The 20,158-nt window shown below is 44.7% G+C and overlaps 1 protein-coding gene across 2 annotated transcripts in view; it reads right to left on the bottom strand.

Moving 5' to 3' along the window:
• Ston1 (stonin 1) overlaps nt 1-13,768 on the bottom strand; it is a 50,251-nt gene extending 36,483 nt beyond the window's left edge. For both annotated transcript variants that reach the window (XM_006525111.3, XM_006525113.3), the window contains exon 1: nt 13,642-13,768. The gene's annotated coding sequence lies outside the window, so the exon portion shown is untranslated. The remainder of the gene's footprint in view (nt 1-13,641) is intronic.
• Nucleotides 13,769-20,158: the final 6,390 nt, after the last annotated feature.

Raw genomic sequence — 20,158 nt, 5'->3', positions numbered from 1 at the left:
AGACAAGCTGACACAGAAGCTGGAGCACAAGGTGAGCACATGTGAGAAGTTAAATAAAAACATCTGGCAGAAGAGGGGAGTATGCCTCAAGGAGGAGGCAGATCCTGACAAGCACGGGCAGCAGAAGTTGGCCCAACCTTAAGTGCTCCTCCATACAGCTCACATTCAAAGATGACTGACTAAGAGGATGATGTCACAAAGTCCCTTCTCACTGGAGGGAAGTGACAATCTCAGCAAGTCTGTGCCTTCTTGGAGGACAGGTCTCTGTCATCTGATTCTCAGCAATGCTCTGACTTACGGTTAAGAGCATCTCTCATTCCAAAGGCAAACAGAGAAGCAGTGGATCTGGGTAGAGAGGAGGTGGTGGGGACTGGGAGGAGGGGAGGAAGGAGAGGTAGTGGTCAGGATGCATTGCATGGGAGAAGAATAAATTAAAAAAAAAAACAATTAGGAGCACCTGACCAAATGGCCACCTGCCCATGACTGGACACCATCACACCTAGCAGAGTCACTGCTTAAAGCCACAAATGAACAACAGGCCTGAAGCTGCACATTGCAGAGGGGCAGAGATGGGTCTGCATATAAAGATTTACAGATTAGAGCACTTCTCTGTATCAATGCTACAATGAGGTCTACATAAGCAAGGTTTGAACTGGGCACTGGTGGGATATTTCTATAATCCCAGCTCTGGAGAGGCAGAGGGAAGGATCAGCCTGGATGAGTAGCAAGGCCCTGTCTCAGAAAAAGGAGAACGGGGTGAGAAAAAAAGAGAAGAGAAAAGAAAAATAAAACAAGACTTGTAACTTCACTTTTCATTTTTCTAACTTTCCAAGTTGACTTTGGATATGGTTTGTGGTGAATTAGGGGCGGGGAAGCATCAGAGGGATAAGCGGTGGCCAGTGTGCCAGCCTTGGAGATCCCTGGGTTGTTAGATTCCCAGAGCTGTTTCCACAAAGCCCTTGGCTTACTTAGCTCCATAGTAGAAAGGCTATTTTTAATGCATAAGCCACAGAAATTGAAAAAGAAATGTATCTATAAATCCAATCGCATTTTGTTTTCATAATGATTTCTTCCTCTACTTAAGAACACACATAGTTATCGTCTTCTCTGTATCTTCTTTTAATATTATATTTATGTATTTGTGTGCTGACGGTGGGGTTGTACCTCAGTGGTCAGAGGACAACTTGTAGAAGTTGGTTCTCCCCTTCTGCTACATGGGTTCCAAGGACTGAATTCAGTCCAAAGTCAGCTTGGTGGTAAGTAAGACTCTTGCAACAGTCAGCATCGTCTGAGCCAAATACAGATGCCAGAGGACCCAAATAAGTGATGCTTATAACACAGGCATATTTTCAGCCCTGAGAGTTTCTCAAGGAATAGGTAGCCGAGTTCTTCTTCCTCCTTCTCCTCCTCCTCCTCCTCTTCTGGCCATGTCTTCCTTCATGCATACCCTACCCCTCCTCCTCTCCCAGGACTCTGTCCCTTCATGGCCCTATCACAAAAATAGCAGCTAGGAGACTAGTGCATTTAAAACATTAGCATGAATAACAAAGTTAAGGGTTTGTTTCCTTAGAAGACAAACGCACAGACAGATAAAGCAAAGAAGTGATTCCGTTTACAAGGACGGAATCTTCTGGTGACCACAATCGCCCTGGAGAAAAGCCCACCAGTTAAATGGTCCCATCGAAATCTTAAGAAACTCATCTAAGAGCATTCTCAATTGATTACTCTTTGGGGGCGTGACCATGGCCTCTCTGATTACACCCTCAGGAAGCACAGCCCCCGGTTGAGAGCATCTCCACAGAGGGAACAAAGGGAGGCATCTGCCGTTTGTGGATCTGAACATACGCCCAGTACGTAACATACGCCCAGTACGTAACATTTCCCGTCTTGTTATTTGGATTCCGATAAACTTATTGGGGTAGGCTTTCTTTTTACTGTTCTTTACAGAGGAAGCCGAAAAGATGTTAAATGATTTGCCCAACGATGCTCGTCTAGTTGGTGGCAAAGCTTGCTTTGTAGTCGAGTTCTGCTTAACTCCAAAGTCTACTTGTCTTCCCTTGTGACTTAGACCTGAAGTGGAGGTGGAGAAGACAGAGGACTGCTGCAAATCTGATTCCTTTAAGATTAAGAAGGGGGTGGGGTGGTGAGACGGTTTGACAGTTAAGAACAGGTACTGCTCTCACAAAGGATTCACACTTGTTGCCTACCCCCCATATGGTGGCTCACAACTATCCGTAACTCTAGCTCCATGGGATCTGCAACCCTTTTCTGCCCTCTATGGGTGCCTGAACATATGTGTCATATATTCACAAAAATATACCAGATATACATAAATAATAAACATATAAATCTAGAAGTAAATACAGCTATGGAAAAACACCTAAGACACAGTATAGGCAAAACTCTTATCAACGGAGACCCATTATTACGGAGGAACCCCAACAGCACAAAAAAAAAAAAAAAAAAAAAAAACAGCCCTAAGCATTAAAAAATGAGGTTCCATGAAGCTAAAATGGTCCTGGACAACAAAATATACTTTTATCAGCACAGCGAGCAGACACCCTGCAGAATAAGAGAAAAATCTACCTGTGGTTCCGGCAAGAACTTAACTACACAGAATACACAAACACTAATACACAGAACTCACAAAGAACTACAAAAACTAAACACCAAAATCAAAAAATGAAAAGAAAAACTACCAATCAATAAATGGGCCAATGAGCTAAACAGTTCTCATCTCAAAAGAGGAGATACAAATGGCCAGTAAATATCTTTAAAGTGTCATAGGCTAAACAGAAAAAGACACCTTTCCAATCCCATGTCTCCAGTCCGTTGACATCATGAACTCCGACATAAAGTATCTGCCTCCCCACGTCATCTACCTAGCGTACAAGGAGGGGACAGCACGGGCAGAGGACCCACTTGATGACAATAAAGTCTCCCCATTGCGAAGGAGCTCACCAACCTGCAGGTCACTATGGAGGGCCCCACGGGGATCCCCTATGTCTGGGGTCCGTTCCGCACTTAGTTCCTACTGGGCAAGGACTTCCCTGCCTCTCCACCCACCCAAGAGGTATCTCCTGACTAAGATCTACCAAATGAGGGTGCCAACGGCCAGCTCTGTGCCAAGGTGCTCACAAGGGACTGAACGATTGTGTTGGGCACGCAGCAGCCCATGACGGTGAGCATCAAGGGCGTGCTAATCCACCCTAACCCAGAGTCTGCACTCAACCAGGAAGCTGCCCGCCTCATTTTAGAAAACTATGAAGGAGGATGCTGCTGGCCCAGTCTGCTTACAAAGATCCATGGACGCGTGCATGCAGGTGGAACCAGAAGTCAGGGGGCTGAGGCTACAGGGAACCTGGCCTGGAGCTGCAGCCTCCTCCACAGATGCTATGACCGCTGCTCCGAGGAGGGAGTTGAGGTCCCACAGCCAAAAAACATGCAAGGAAGCGAGGTAACAAGCTGACAGCCAAGAAAAAGTTAGACAAGAGGCGGGCACTGTGGCACTGTAGTAGGCTCTTCTCCCTCCTTCCCGCCCCTGTTCTGTCCCCTCCAATTCTGTCTCCCAGTTATTTAAATTATGGCTGTGGTGGAAGAGGGGGTGGGGTGGGAGGATGCCAAACCTAGGTTTGCACACACACACACACACACACACACACACACACAAATCAATCAATTAATCAATGTGGTTTTAATTCGATTAAGAAAGTATTGAACACCTGAAGCCATCGGAAAATGCAAATAAAAACGACTTTGAGTTTCTGTCTCTTCCCACTCAGATTAGCTATGATTGAGAAACCAGTAACAAATGCTGGTGAGATGAGGGGAGAGGAACATAAGCTATAGTTCTCCATAGAAAGCCACTTCAGAAGTCAGGGCAGAGATGGCTCAAAACACTAAAAATATATCATATACCCTAGCTATGCCAGCTCCTGGGTATATTTCAAAAGGTACTTTATATCCTACTACAGAGATATTTGACTGTCATGCTCACTCTTGCTCAGTTCCTAACAGATAGGAACTGGATTCAGCCCAGATGGCCAGCAACAGGTGAGTGAGTGGTGAAAATGTACTACATACATGCAATACAATTTTGTTCACTTGTGGAAAAAGAAAGAGAAAGAAAGAAAGAAAGAAAGAAAGAAAGAAAGAAAGAAAGAAAGAAAGAAAGAAAGAAAGAAAGAAAGAAAGAAAGAGAAGAAAAGAAGAGAAAAATGAGGAACTAAAGAAGTAAAATTTGCAGAAAAATGGGTACTGAAAAAGATTAAGTGAACTAATTCAGGTTCTAAAAGACAAATGGTGTCAGTCCCTCTCATCCATGATACACATATTGTTATATGCATGTATTAGGTGAAGAAATGTGCATAAATGCCAGGCCTGTGAGATAGGAAGGAGCCTTTACAGCGTAAGACAGAGAGAATAGGGGGTATGATGTGACAGTGATAAAATAAAAGGGTATAGTGTGATAGTGATAAAGTAGAAGGGTAAGATGTGACAGTGATAGAATAGAAGGGTATGAAATGACAGTGATAGAGTAGAAGGGTATGATATGACAGTGGAGGGGGGGGACATGGAGGCAAAAGGTACAGCAGGGAAGGCGGTCATAGAGCTGAGTGGGGGCAATGGGAAAAGCAACCAACATGATACATGAAATATTATAAAGAAACATTTTACTCTGTGAACTAGGGTATAAAAATTAAGTGGCGCATGATGTCACCAAAGTATAATCCCAGCACTCAAAAGTCTGAGGCAGAAGGACTGCCATAAGTTCAAAGCCATCCTAGGCTATAGCAAATATCAACTAAGATATGTGTTTGTGTGTGTGGATAGATAGATAGATAGATAGATAGATAGATAGATAGATAGATAGATAGATAGATAGATAATATAGATTTGAAAAGTGTTAAGTAAATTTTATATTATTTGAAATGAAATTGTTGGCACAAATTAACAATATTGAGTACATAAAGAAGAACATTAAGCTACAGTCAATGTCTATAAGGCTATAAAAGAAATCTGTGAATAGCTTTATGGTAATAAATCTTAGAACTCGGAACACAGGCTGCACAGATGGCTCAGCAGTTAAGGGCAGTTGCTGCTCTTGCAGAGGCCCCAGGTTTGGCTCACTACAGTCTACATAATGCCAGGATCAGTGGATCAGATGACATCTTCTGTTCTTCAAGGTCTTTCGCTTTGCATGCAGGCAAAGCATGCCTACTCACAAACTAAAAATTAATTTATTAAAAAAAAAGAGTAAATCTGAAAACACCTAAGTAGATCATCTTAATAATAATCAAAACTGAATCAAGAAAAAAGGGAAATCAAATTAATTATTAATCACTCCTAATAATTAATTGCCAGTTCAGGACATGGTAACTCATATCCAGAATCCCGTTGCCTGAGAGATGCAGGTAGGAGGATCAGGAGCTCAAAGACAACCTGAGTTATGTACTAGGTTCAAGGTCACTGTAGGACACATGCGACCTTGTATCAGAAAGAGGGGTTGAGGGAGGAAGACAGGCAGAGAGAGAGAGAAACAGAGACAGAGAGAAGCAGAGAGACAGAGACAGAGAGAAGCAGAGAGAGAGAAAGAGACAGAGACACAGAGACGGAGAGACAAAGAGAGAGAAGAGAGAGAGACAGAGAGAACATGAGGGTGTCAAAAATCTGACGCATGTGCTCTGCATAGGTGATCTAAGTGGTTTTACCTTTTTTTGGCGTGGGGGCTTGATTTGGTTTTGATTTTGAACCACACGGTTTTTCTGTGTAAGCCTTGGCTGCCCTGGAACTTTCTCTATAGACCAAACTCATAGAGATCCACCCGCCTTGCTTCCCAAGTGCTGGAATTAAAGGTGTGCACCACTACCACCTGGCATTTTTACCAATTTTTTTAAAAGAACATATAATCTTTATGTCTTATAAATAGCTCAAGAAAAAATATACATATATATGTATATATTTTTATTATATATAAATGAGATAAGCTATCCAACTTATTAATTTAAAACAATTTAAACTAGATACAAAATAATAAGACTTTTTTTTGAGACAAGATTTCACTACATGGCTATGTGGCCTTGGATTTTTTGTAACCTACTTTGTAGACCAGACTGGCCCCAAACTTAGAGATCCTTCAGCCTCTGCCTCCAACGTGCTGGGACTAAAGGTGTCCATGCCCAGCCAAAGGAAATTTTAAAACAATTTCACTTGCAGAAAATCATAAATAAAATATCAGCAAATGATAGGCTACAGAATCAGATATTAAATATCTATGTATGTGTACACATGTTGATACATTTAAAAATACTAACTCATTTTATTTATTATATTATATCAAAAAGGAAATGTGCTCATTTCAAATAATCTGCATAGAAGGCATTTAAAAACATATAAAATAAGTCATTTATACAATTTGCTAGAAAGCATTAAGAATGTAAGGAAGTCTTTAATTTAATAGAGACAATCAAGAAATAGAAGAAAAAGAAAAAGAAAACAACAAAACAAAAAAATAGAGACAATCTACTAACCCATTGACCCACCTTTGTACTTACTGGATCTTTAAAAGAACCCATTGAAGCAGGGTGGTGGGCTACTCACACCTTTAGTCCCAGCACTCGGGAGGCAGAGGCAGGAAGATCACTTAGAGACCAGCCTGATCTACAGAGTGAGTTCTAGCACAACCAGAGCTACACAGAGAAAATGTGTCTCCAAAAATCCAAAGCCAACAACCAAAAAGAAAGAAAGAAAAAAGTGAATACAAGACAGCACAAGACGCCTCCACACCACTGTAGGATGTTATACTTGTGGCTCTACTAAGTTAATACGACAAGGAAGAAACACAGACATCTCAAGGAATACAAGAGGCAAATTATTGTTGGTTTCTGACTACATAGAAATTCACAGAAATATCCAGACTAATAAAGAGATCAGGTAGTATAATGAATAAAAGAATAAAAAATTCTAAACTAGTAATATTTCTATTACCCAGAAAATTAGAAAATACAATGGCAAATAGGATGTTACTGAAAATATGGACGAGATATAAAGGAAATAATGACTATGAAAGTTACATATGACATCTGTAATAGAAATTGCTGTTGGAGATTGGTTTTAATTGTTTGATTCAATCGGGAATCTGTGTCTAAACGCTGACAACCGTCCTTGTCCTCATTTGGTTTTTGATCGGATCAATAAAAATGCCAGGGCTCAACGGCTGGACGAAGGGAAATGGGGCGGGGCCCTTAGAGTTGCGCAGGCTAGGACACAGTGGGTAGGAGTCAGAAGATCGATCGCCCTGATGTGGTGGGAGATGGATTAGAGCTGCAGCCACTCCCCCAATTGAATCTGGGGTAGCACAGGAAGGTTTAGAAATGTCCAGCCTTTGAGATAGCCAAGGCATTTTAAAATTAACGTGTGTGGGTGGGTAGGTGGGTGTGCCGGGGTGTGTCGAGTGTGTGTGAATTCCATTCCTGAATCCAGATCGCTCCTGGGCGACTGCGCATGTGTGATCCGGCAGGCGCCAAAGCAGTGTAGCCCAAACTCACCGCTACAAATCGCTAGTTATCATTCACCTAAATAAAAAGAGATAGGAAAGAGCCAGAGAGATGGCTCAGCTCATAAAGGAGCTTAGCCTGACAGTCCAACCTCTATTTCCGGAACCCTGTAAAGGGAGAAAGAAAGACCCAACTCTACAAGTTACCTTCCAAGCAGCACATTTGTGCTATGACACACAGGACCCCCCAACGCATGCTCGGGACACACACACACACACACACACACACACACACACACACACACAATGGTAAGAATGATAATGAAGATTGTGGTGATAAATCTTTTTTAAGGATATGGGAAGTCTCAAGATCTAATCTTGTTAAGATGTCAGTATAAACCAGGTCTGGAGTGCGAGCCTATAATCCCATCCACCAAGGAGATTTTAAGGCAGGAAGATTACAAATTTTAAGACCTGCATGGGCTACATACAGGCTAAGCTGGGAAACTTAGTGAGACCTGGTCTCAAAATAAACAAAAAGGGCCACGGACAAAACTCAGCTGTAGCTTGTGTGGCGTCTGGGTTCAACTCCCAGAGATGCAGAAAAGTCATCTGTATAAATTAAATGTAGTTATAGTAAAACTCTCAGCAGAAATTTCTGTGTCTGTGTGCACGCAAGTAGACAAAAATTGATTTATATAAGCTAAAAAACAAAGCGGCCAATAAATCCTTTAAATCCATAATAGTAACAGCAATTGTTTTGTACTTTCTGGTATGTCCCGGGCTGTTCTCTTTCTATTGTGTATTATCTCCTCAATAATACTTCGGGTGGAGCTGTTATTTTTATCTTAAGTATGGGAGACAGAGGAAAAAAAAAAAAACTAAGGTTACTCAACTATGAAAACGGAAATACTGATGGGGAAAACTGAACTCAGCTGGGAGATGGCAGTACACACCTTTAGTCCCAGCCCTTGGGAAGCAGAGGCAGGCTGTGAGTTCAAGGCCAGCCTGGTCTACAGAGTGAGTTCCAGGACAGCCAGGGCTACACAGAGGAACCCTGTCTCGAAAAACTAAACAAAACAAAACAAAAAAGATAAAACACGGATAATTGTAGGGTCACAGCTCCCACTAGAGAGCCCAGGCAAAATGTCCAAAGGGTCGCATCCCACCTCTGAGACCAGAAAGAAATCTTTTATTTCTTAAATATAATCAAGATCTCAAATATCAGTCTAATCAGGATAATTCAGGAGGCCCTTGACCATCATATTGCTTTTTCTTCTTCTTCTTCTTCTTCTTCTTCTTCTTCTTCTTCTTCTTCTTCTTCTTCTTCTTCTACTTCTACTTTTTTTTTTTTTTGAGATTCATCTATTTATTGCTTTATGGTGTATGTGTGTGAATATGTGTGTGTGAGCACCAGCACCCACGGAGGCCTGAGGAGGGTGTCAGATCCCTTGGGGCCTGAGTTACAAGTGGTTGTGAGCCACCTATCGTGAGTGCTTCGAACCAAACTCAGGTCCTCTGCAAGAACAGTATTCAGTCTTAGCCCTGGCTGTCCTGGAACTCACAGAGATCTACCTGCCTCTGCCTCCCAAGTGCTGGGATTAAAGGCTTGTGTCACAGCACTTGACCAAAATGTATGTTCAATGAGGTCACCATTATTAGAATCATTACTCTTCCAGAAATCTCTCCCTGAGGAATGGGGGATGTTGGGGGGAGGGAGCCTTATTATGAAATCTGACAAGGTTTTTCAGGGGGTAGAGGCAATGACGACACAGCAGATGTTTTTGAGGACATTTAGGTAGGTACCATAAAGGGAAAGAATAAAGTGACCTCCAGTTCCTGCCTCCCCGAGACAGAGGGCAGTGCTATGGGATTTGAACTTAAGATTCACACCAAATATCCCCCAATGTGCATTAAATTAGCCAACTTTGCCAATGCATGAGGTCACCCATGGAGCCAGGTTTTCATTGTCATGTTTACACAGAACTAAGCATCAACACACAACCAGGTTTTCTACCTATCCCACTGGCATGGCGGCAAAGAGCAGCACACACCCCGGCAGACAGCTCCAATCTGCCTGGCCTGCTTCAAAATGCCAGCCCTGCACCCCAGCTACTCCAGTCCCATGGGTTCCAGGAACTCCAGTCAGGCTGGAGAGCTCCCAGAGATTTCTGGGTACATCTTATGGGGTAAAGTTGTTTCACAATTGTAAGTGTGGAACAATTCTCAACAACTTCCTAGGAAAAGGGTCAGTGGGGGAAAATAAAAAAAAGGATTTGGAAGGTGGAGGCATTTTATAAGCAATCAAAATATTTGACTCTACTAAAGCAAGGAAACTTTTCTAAAATAATATTGATAATAATAATATTGTTCAGGAATAGTAGAGATTGAAGTGTGTAGACTCTCATCGCTGACCTAAATTTGAGATTTGCCTCCCACACTTAGCACCTGTACAGCCCTGGGCAAGTTCCCCTCTAATCCTGGTTTCTGAATCCCACAATGAAAATAATAATAGTTCTTACCTCAAAGACTTTTAAAACGAAATACTCCATGTGAGTGTTTAATACTTGGTGAATGTTAGCTATCATTACTGTCAAAAGCTGAGGAACCTGGGCCAACAGGAAGAAAAGCAAGAGCAACTATAATCCCCGAGACCGTTTCAAAGCATAGCATTTCAATTGTCACGGGTGTATTTTCAGAGTGAAAGGATAGTGCTTTCTAATTCATAACTTGCTATTTAAATTCACCCCTGCTCTCTGAGCATCTCCCGTATAATTCAGTATCCTGTACAGGGTAGCATTTAAAGGCCACGTACCATTCCTCTGGGTGAGTTTACTTTGAACAACCCTTTCCTTCTTGCCTTTTGATGGAGGTCACAGACCTTATCTATTTCTAACCCATTTGACACAGCCAGAAGGTGACTGACTCTCTCCTGGCTGTGTGGAGATGTGACTCCACCTCACTATCCAACCTGTTCAATCCTGAGGTCAGGGGCCTTCTGTGGTCTTCTGATATCTCCAGCTTCCTGTGTAGCCCACGCTAAGCTCACCTTTGCTGCTGGATGCGTGGCGGACTACTCTATTTAACTAGATCCATCCATGATGGGCGCAGAAGGGAACATTGCCAGGTAGGCAGGGTTTTCCAAACAGTATAAAGTTGGCTTCCAGGGCTTTAAACTCACGATTAGAAACGATTAGAAACTCTCCGTAACAGGAAGAGACTGGAGATTCTTATCAGGGTGCATTGTTTGTTTAGGGAATGAGGGCAAACAAGTTCAACACTTGAGGGCTTGCATTCAAATCAAGGATATCCCAACACTTTATGATGTTACAAGACCACTGACAAAACCTTAACTGACTGATACAAACATGGGACTGTCAAACTGGGCAGACGTGACGCATCCTGTTTAAAACAAGCTCCCCCATTTTCAATGAATTCAGTTTTTACAATCCTTTTGTTGTTGTTGTTGTTGTTGTTGTTGTTGTTGTACTTAGTCTTTCACAGTGCCTACATATAGAAAATATACTTTGATCATGCCCCTCCTCGTCCTCGGACCCCTTCTCCTCCCTCTGCTATTCTTCCCAAGTATACCTCTATAGGGGTGTGTGTGTGTGTGTGTATGTGGTATGGTGTGTGTGTGTGTGTGTGTGTGTGTGGTGTGGTATGTATGTGGGGTGTGTGTGTGTGTGTGTGTGTGTGGTGTGGTATGTGTGTGTGTGTGGTGTGTGTGTGTGTTCCATTGCACTTTATCACAATTGCTTGTTTTAGCATGGGTAGGGGGTGCCTTTAGTCAACCTACCGATAACTGCACCACTGAGGAAAATCCCCTAGAGATCACTGATCATCCAAAGCTTGTCAGGGAAGAACAGAGACTCAGGAGCCTCTCCCTGATCCTCAGTGGGCCCAGTTTTGTGCAGGTAGCCTTACTGCCGCTGAGTTCATGTAAGTGTTCTTAGCACACCTCCCATCCTTCAGTTCTTCGTTTCTATCTGCCCTGTCTTCTGCTGAGCCCCTAAGTCAGGGAGTGAGTGATGCAGATGTCTCAAGGACAGCCACATATCCTCAGTGTACTAAAAGCAGTAATAGTCTCCAAAGTTTCTTTTAAATCTTTATTTATACCCTGACTTGCCTCAAAGCGTCGTTTGCAGCGTGTGCTATGATCCCAATGTTGTTTGTACAGAGAAGAGTAGTAGCTCAAGCTCAGATCAGTTAGGGGCTAACTGAAGGCCCTGGAGGCAGAGCCCCAGCACCCACATCAATTTGGCAAGAACTAGGCATACCTGGGCAGAGACAGGCAGGATGCTTGCTAGAGTTTGCCAGTCTGTTGGGAAAACAGTGAGCCCTGTCTCAGGGGAATAAACAGGACACACACCATCCTCCTAGAGGGTAGACCCTCCACAGTTGTGTGCACATACATACCCCACACACACATAAACACCCTCAAGAAGCAAGGAAGTGTGTGCTCCCCACACAGTGAGGTGCCGTGCTCCCTGCAGTTCCCCTCACACAGAGCAGCTCTGGTGAGGCCCTGGCTGCCTCCAGCAGCTCTGATGCCTAGGGAGGGGTGAGCAGAGACAATCAACCTCACTGGATCCCTAAAACACAGGCAGAAGGACAACAAAAACTACTCCAGACTCTATCTACCACCGTGGAAATCAGCAGGCTGCCTGGAAGAGCCCAGAGACCAAGCCCGTCATGGAAACATTGATTCAGCCATAATAAAACCCGACATAAAAACCACACAAATGAACTAAACAGCCCTCCAGCCCAATCAGAACTCCGTGGAAGCCACAGCCACGGGGCTAAAATAAGTGCACTGCCTTTTTTTTTTTAATCTGTGGCCCTTCTGCTCCAGACTCCTCCATCACTCTCTCACTTGTCTGCACCTCCTGCTTAGGGGAGAGAAAGTGAAAAACAGCTACAGGGCGCCCCACAGATGGGCAGGCTAAGGGGAGTGACAACAGCTTTCTTGCCCAAGCAAGTCGGGCAAACTAAAGCCCTCAGCCAGGAGGAGGCTATAACAGGCCTCTTATAGAGGAGTCTAAAAAACTAAACTAAACTAAACTAAACTAAACTAAACTAAACTAAACTAAACTAAACACAGTGGAGCGGAGACTAAAATCTTTACTTCCAGCCTCCGCACCACGTTTTTATTTATTGCTAGTTGCTTTTGTTTTGTGTTGTGTTTGTTTAAGTGTTGGCAGTGGAGGAGGGATAGAGAGTGCCGCGGGTGGAATGTGGAGAACGGTGTCAGGCGTGGCTTTTCTCCCTGCACCATTTAGATCACCAGCAACTGAACTCAAGTTGTCAAGGCTTGGTTGGCAGCAATCACCTTTACCACCTAAGCCATCTCACCTCCCCCCCCCCCCCAGAACAAAAAAAAAAAAAAACAAAAAAAACAAAAAAAACAAAAATGGGGGGCTAGAATTCTGCTTTTCTTTATGAGCTTTGCCATCTAATTAGATTAACTGTCATTGGTGGGGTGCCATACAGTTGGAAAGAAAATAGATAGACCATAGATAACTAGATATTTAGGGTGGGTGCTACCAAACCATAGAAATAATTAAGTCCTGTAAAGGACTATAGTCTCAACTCCTTCTGCATCCACAAACTCCACATGCCAAATCCTGGCGCATGTCTTTCCTGCCACAAATATTGGAGCAAAGTGTGCATGACCCCTTGGCTTGACAGGCTCGGCCTGGCTGGTGATCTCTGAGGGCAAGAGGGGATGGAGGTGAACCCAGAGGTGGGAGGAGACAGGACCACCAAGGACAGGAGCCAGGAAGACTGCAGGAGTCGGGGGTGGGGGGTCGTAGGTGCGAGGATCCAGAGTTCTGAAGGAGCTCTGCCCTGGTAGACAGGGGATGGTGCCCAGGTCTGGGTGGCGGTGACCACGCGTGGGTTCGTTCCTACAGTCCCCGCCCCGTTCTGCCCACGAACTTGACTGTCCGGTGCAGTTGTACAGTTGTACTTTTCTTTCTTGGCAATCAGGCCCAGGGCAGAGAGAAGCCGGCGGGGCCCCATCCCCTCGCCGGCTCTGATCGCCCGTCGGGAGTTGAGAAAAGAGAAGCCCTCTACCCCCGCCCTCAAACTCCAGAGAAATGGAGCGACCCCACCCTGGTGAGGGGCTCCTTATTATCACTCACGGGCAGCGCGGCTGGGGCTCCGACTCTGGCCAAGGCCATCCACACAGGGAAGAGGAGAGGGGAGGAAGGGGAGGGAAGAGGGGAGGGAGGGAGAAGGGGGAGGAGGGCCCGGGCGACTGGCGGGGTGGGGATGGGGGTGGGGGAGGTGTTCACCGCCCGGGCCCCTCCTCCAGTCCCCGCCCCTCTCTTTTCCTGCGGGATCCTCCCTTCTTGCTTGTTTCTCCAACCTAGGTTCCCCAAAGACTTTTTTCTGGTGTGAGATTGGACATTCCACTTTCCCTCAGGAATCAGCTGTCTTGGGCGAGTCTGTAGTCCCTAAAAAGGAGGCTGGACGGAGTTCACCAAATTATTTTTGGAAGCCTCTATCTACGAGGGCCTCCATTTTCTTTGCAGTCAGGCCCCGGGCAGAGAGGCGCCGGCGTCCACAGCGAAGGAGGGTTGGTGAGGAAATCCATGCTCATCTGGCGCACAGATGACCAGGTGACTGAGTGATGGGCCGAGCGGTGTGCGAAGACGGGAACACCACAGCGCCTCTGGCGTGCATCTTGGAGAGTGCACGAGGGATGTGGACGAGGAGGTCTCTTCCTTAATTGGTTTCCAGTGTACCCTCTTCCCCCAACACACACATACACATACACACGCACGCACGCACGCGCACACACACACACCACCAGCAGCAGCGTTTCCCTTGTGTAGTCTCTGTGGCCTTGGAAAACCTGGTGACATGGGAAGGATAATCAGGTAGTTTGTCCAACCATGCGGATTCAGGGAAGACATGGAGCTCCAGAGAGGGCACAGGCGCCTCATACCACACAGTCCGGCACACTTGGGATAATATCATTCCCTGGGTAATATTTCTAATTGTGCTTGTGCTTAAAGCATAACACTAACAGAACTAAACAAATAAACAGAAGGAAGGCCCCTCGCCTCCACAGGTGGATCTGGATAGACATGGCTGGGTGATGCTTGCCTACCACACAAAGCCTGGTGTTTGCGCTCCAGTACCCTGTTTTGTGTGTTTGTGTGTCCATGGGAGGGTATGTGGGCGTGAGTGTGTTCAAAGAGGCCAGAAAAGGGCATCAGCTTCCCTGGAGATGGAGTTACAAGCAGGTGTGAGCTTCCCAACATGGGGGCTGACAACCAGATAGCAACACAGTGCTCATAACCACAGAGTCACCTCTCTAGCCCAGAGCACCAGGTTTAAATAAAAACAAACAAAACCAAAAACCAACAGAGGCTGAGTTTTACTGTTGCTGTGTCCCTTGTGTCTACCACCAGCTTCTGGGGCTGAGGGGGTGTTTGGAGGGGACAGTCCCTCTCAGAAATGCCATAGCTAACTGAAGAGGCACACAGAAAACAACACACTTGGGAAAGTTACTACCACTACAACAGATTTCTGAGCCCAGCTTATAAATTATGTCATCTTTGAAAGAAGCAGTGTGGCCTTAATTAGCAGGGTAGCTGAGCTGGTGAAAGAAATCTCATGGAAATTTTGACACTTTCCGGGGAGCAGACAGACATGAAACTCTCTGATGGCTACTCCAGTTAACTGAAAACTGCTTCCTCTTTTACCTTGGCGTGTCCCTGCCCTTCTGTGACCCTGCATCATTCAGGAGATTGCGGCGTTTGCAGATCTTTTCTTCTTTCTGGCCTGTTGGCATACACTGGACACTTATCTCCATAGGATTCTCTCTGGCAAAGTCCTTTTGTATTAATGTCTGGTGGTAAACTGCTTAGCCTCTCCTCACCCAAGCCACCGCTGCCATGCACGCCACCAGTGGGGACCCTGTTGTACTCCAGCTACTCTTGCCTGCTGCACACTCAGATCCTCAGAGGACACCTCGTTACACACAGCGTTCCTTTTCCCGACAGCCTTTCCATGGAAACCACTGAGGGCTTTTAAGGAGGTCCCTGAATTCACACAGCAGTGAGATTCTGTTTTAAACACCTTCTCTGGTATTGTCTTTGTGACCTTAGAAAACTTGGTAAATGGAAACGATATTGAAGTAGCTTGTCCCATCGCCAGGATTCGAAGAATTCAGGATCCAGTATCACAGGGAGATCCCCCAAAGTTTCTGTGGGGAGGACCTGGTAGATCCCTCAGGATTAGTCAGCTACAGCTATTAAAATCAACATACCTTCAAGAGGAGGGCAAGGCTTGGTCTCAAATGGTTAATGAGGACATTAGTCCTCTCTCAAACTTCACAGCAATAGTCTCTATTTAGATGACAAGAACCAGTCAAGACAATGTGATGGCTTTGGGAAAAGTATTTTTAAGGAAAAAAGCACCCAGAACAAAGACATTTCACATGCATGAAGCATTCTGAGATGAGCTAAGTAACTTTTCTAAGGCCTTTCCTGAGGAAATTCAAATACACTTCAGATGGGAATTTCCTGAGCTAAAAAGCCCACATTTTCACTCAGAATGCCAACCCAAAGCAACCATATCAATTCCAACCAGCCATGGATTGGCATTCTTTTACCATGAAGATGACATTCCTGGCATGCCTTGAGCTACGATGGCTGGTGACCACAGCTGGTCCATGGCCCATGATTAGGAAGTATCTGACGAGCATTTACTGACAGCCTTCCACGAACAAGGTACACTGCTCAACAGCAACAGTCTGAGTCTAGGACTGCTCCCTGCCTCCGGCACCTACTGCTGTACACTGTGGTAGATTACAAACATTAAACACAGTGGGAAGAGTCCAATTAGCTCAACTGAAGAGATGACCTAAAGAAATATAGAGAAGACGGTAACGATGTGTGCCTATAGCACTCAGGAGGCTGAGGACAGAAGACCATGAGCTCAGGGCCTAGCAAGGAGGAGGGAAGGGTGGGGGAGCGGGACGGAGGGAGGGAGGGAGGCAGGCGGGCCAAGGGAGACTAGTGTTTAATAGTTGAACAGGATCTTACATTGTCTTGTTGACTATATTATGCTGTTTCTATTCTTGGGTCTCCAAGACCTCCTTCCTGGGCCATTCCACGATATTCCTGTTGTTTCAGAAAGGACTGGGGTAGAGTTCAGGAATTAGTAAAGCCCCCAGCAAAATAAACAACGAGGTTCCAATTGGGGAGTTGCCTTCAAGGCCCCTCCACTGATGGAAACTCTGCCGTGTTTCTTCTGCTGAGTTTTCTTAGTCTCTTCATGGAAGAGTTGTTCAAAAGTTCTCTTGCCTTTCCTCCAAAAGATTTAGAAGAACAGAACTGTAATTGCCAGCTAGCCTCCTAATTTGGAACTAATTACTAAACTGCTCAGAAATGTAAGGCAAGAGGAGTCTGCTTGGTGACAGCCTTCCCATTCATCACCACGGTATCTGAGGACATGGCTCTCAGCTGAGGACAGAGGCTTTCTCTCCGTACACAGACTGGACGACCCTCCCTGGCGTGGCCTCAGGTGTTTCCCCAGCATTATGTCCATCTATGGTTTCTCTTCAGGTTAAAGTTGTAGAGCAGCTTGAGGCCTTTAAGAATGGGAGAGCTGGAGAGATCGATGAGCAGCTAAGAGAGCTTGTTATTCTTGCAGAGGACGGTGGTTCAGTTCCCAGAACTGACACAGTTACTCACAAGCATCCATAACTCCAGTTCCAGAGAATTGGCTCTCTCCTGATCTCCACGGCACCGAGCAAGCCCACAGTGCTCATACAGAAATGCAGGCTAACCTTCATAACTACACATCGCACACCTTATTCCACTTGGGGATTTTTACACTAGAGAAGATTTCCAATCAGCTGAAGAAGTTTTTGGTTGCTCTCATTTGGGGCTTCAGGCTAGTTGTTTCTGGTTGTTTCCACATGCTTGCCGATGCTATGGTCTGTTAGTTTTTGTTGTTGTTTGTTTGTTTCTAATGCAAATGCTAGTTACCTCTGTCTTGTAGTGACTAAATACTTGGCAGAAAAAAACTCAAGGGAGGAAAGTTTTATTATGACTACTGGGTCTAGAGAGATGTTACCATCCCGGAAGGGAGGGTACAGTGGCAGACTACTACGTGCCAGGGTTGTTCACATCTCTGTGGTCCAGGAAGCAGAAAGAGCAGGCTGGATGGTGGGCAATATAACCCAGTGACCAACTTCCACCAGGTATGTCTTTTTTGTTTGTTTGTTTTTATATTTACCTAAATTTTTTGCTTTTTGTTTATTAGATATTTTCCTTATTTACATTTCAAATGCTATCCCGAAAGTTCCCTATAACCTCCCCCCACCCTGCTCTCCTACCCACCCACTCCCACTTCTTGGCCCTGGCGTTCCCCTGTACTGGAGCATATAAAGTTTGCAAGACCTAGGGGCCTCTCTTCATAATGATGGCCAACTAGGCCATCTTCTGCTACATATGCAGCTAGAGAAACAAGCTCTGGGGGTACTGGTTAGTTCATATTGTTGTTCTACCTATAGGGTTGCAGACCCCTTCAGCTCCTTGGGTACTTTCTCTAGCTCCTCCATTGGGGAGTGGGGGGGGGCCTGTATTCCTTCCTATAAATGACTGTGAGCATCCACTTCTGTATTTGCCAGGCACTGGCATAGCCTCCCACAAGACAGCTATATCAGGGTCCTTTCAGCAAAATCTTGCTGGCATATGCAATAGTATCTGGGTTTGGTGGCTGATTATGGGATGGATCCCCGGGTGGGGTAGTCTCTTGATGGTCCATCCTTTTGTCTTAGCTCCAAACTTTGTCTCTGTAATGCCTTCCATGGGTATTTTGTTCCCCATTCTAAGGAGGAATGAAGTAGCCACATGTTGGTCTTCCTTCTTGATTTTCTTGAGTTTTGCAAATTGTATCTTGGGTATTCTAAGTTTCTGGGCTAATGTCCATTTATCAGTGAGTGCATATCTAGTGACTTCTTTTGTAATTGGGTTACCTCACTAAGGATGATATCCTCCAGATACATCCATTTGCCCAAGAATTTCATAAACTCATTGTTTTTAATAGCTGAGTAGTACTCCATTGTGTAAATGTACCACGTTTTCTGTATCCATTCCTCTGTTGAGGGACATCTGGGTTCTTTCCAGGTTCTGGCTATGATAAATAAGGCTTCTATGAACATAATGGAGCATGTGTCCTTATTACCAGTTGGAACATCTTCTGGGTATATGCCCAGGAGAGGTATTGCTGGACCTTCCGGTAGTACTATGTCCAATTTGAGGAACTGCCAGACTGACTTCCAGAGTGGTTGTAAAAGCTTGCCATCCCACCAGCAATGGAGGAGTGTTCCTCTTTCTCCACATCCTCGCCAGCATCTGCTGTCACCTGAATTTTTGATCTTAGCACCAGGCATGTCTTATACTTAAAGATTCTATAGTCTTCAAAATGGTCTACAAGAGGGGCCCTGAGCATCCAAAGCCTAACCCTGTGTTTCTGATATTAACTGTGATGATGGTCAAGGACTTAGAGTGCCATGTTACAAGTCATCTCAGTTCACCTAACAGTGTCTTACCGCCTCTCCAGAAGCAACAGCTCTGTGTGTAGGAGAACTGAGTTCTTGGGATACAGAACAAATGATTCCTCGTCACTGCGGTTCTCACACACTTGGCCAATTGTTATCTGCCAACGATGTTACTACCTTCATGTTAAATCCCATTTTTATATGACAACCCAGTTTATCAGCTTGAAGGGCCAGCAGCACCGAATCTGACAACTTAATGGAGGGTGATGTTGACGAATGACAATTCATACTCACCAAACAGTGAGACATGTTCATCCGTCCCTCAAGCTGTGCCCGAAGGCTCTTCTCCACGCTGCCACTTCTGGTTGTTCCAGTGTGCACAGTGCCTGCAGGTGTCAGGAGCCAGGTAATGAGCTAATGGACCGCCCTTTGCCATTCGACAGTCTTTCTGTTTTTCCCATTGGAATTTATCACATTTTTTTTATTAAAACACATGTTTATTAACTAAGAGTGGGAGTAAATGCATTTCTAATTTCTTTTTTGTTTAAGGGTATATGTCTGTCTCTGGGTAGGTGTGTACGCATGAGTTTGATGCCCACTGAGACCAGAGCGTGCTGTCAGGTCCCCTGAAGCTGAACTTAGAGGTGGTGAGCTACCTGATGTGGGTGCCAGGAACTGAATTTCAGTTTTCTGCAAGGACAGAAGGTACCCTTAATTACTGAGCCATCTCCCCAGCCCCATGAATAAGTTAAAATGTTAGAGATGAAATCTCTACTAAGAGATGTGTGTACTTGATCTACTTCCTGGTTTCCCAAATTTTTCAACAATATGCATAGAATACATAATCAAGAAAAAATAGGGAATATTGTTTTAATAAATTCTCCAGAGAGCAAGTCAGTCTTGTGTTGTTGTTTATGGTTTTCTGTGTTTGGCTCTGTGTGTGTGTGTATGTATGTGCATGTGTGTGTATGTGTGTGTGTATGTGTGTGTATCTGTGTGTGTATGTGTATGTATGTGTGTGTATGTGTGTGTATGTGTGTGTATTGTGTGTGTGTTTGTGTATATGTGTGTGTGTATGTGTGTATTGTGTGTGTATGTGTGTATATATGTGTGTGTATGTGTGTGTGTGTGTATGT

Source organism: Mus musculus, chromosome 17 (assembly GCF_000001635.26).
Source record: "Mus musculus strain C57BL/6J chromosome 17, GRCm38.p6 C57BL/6J".
NCBI lineage: Eukaryota > Metazoa > Chordata > Mammalia > Rodentia > Muridae > Mus > Mus musculus.
The sequence above is the reverse complement of the archived record's forward strand: the minus strand, read 5'-3'. Positions and strand labels throughout refer to the sequence as shown.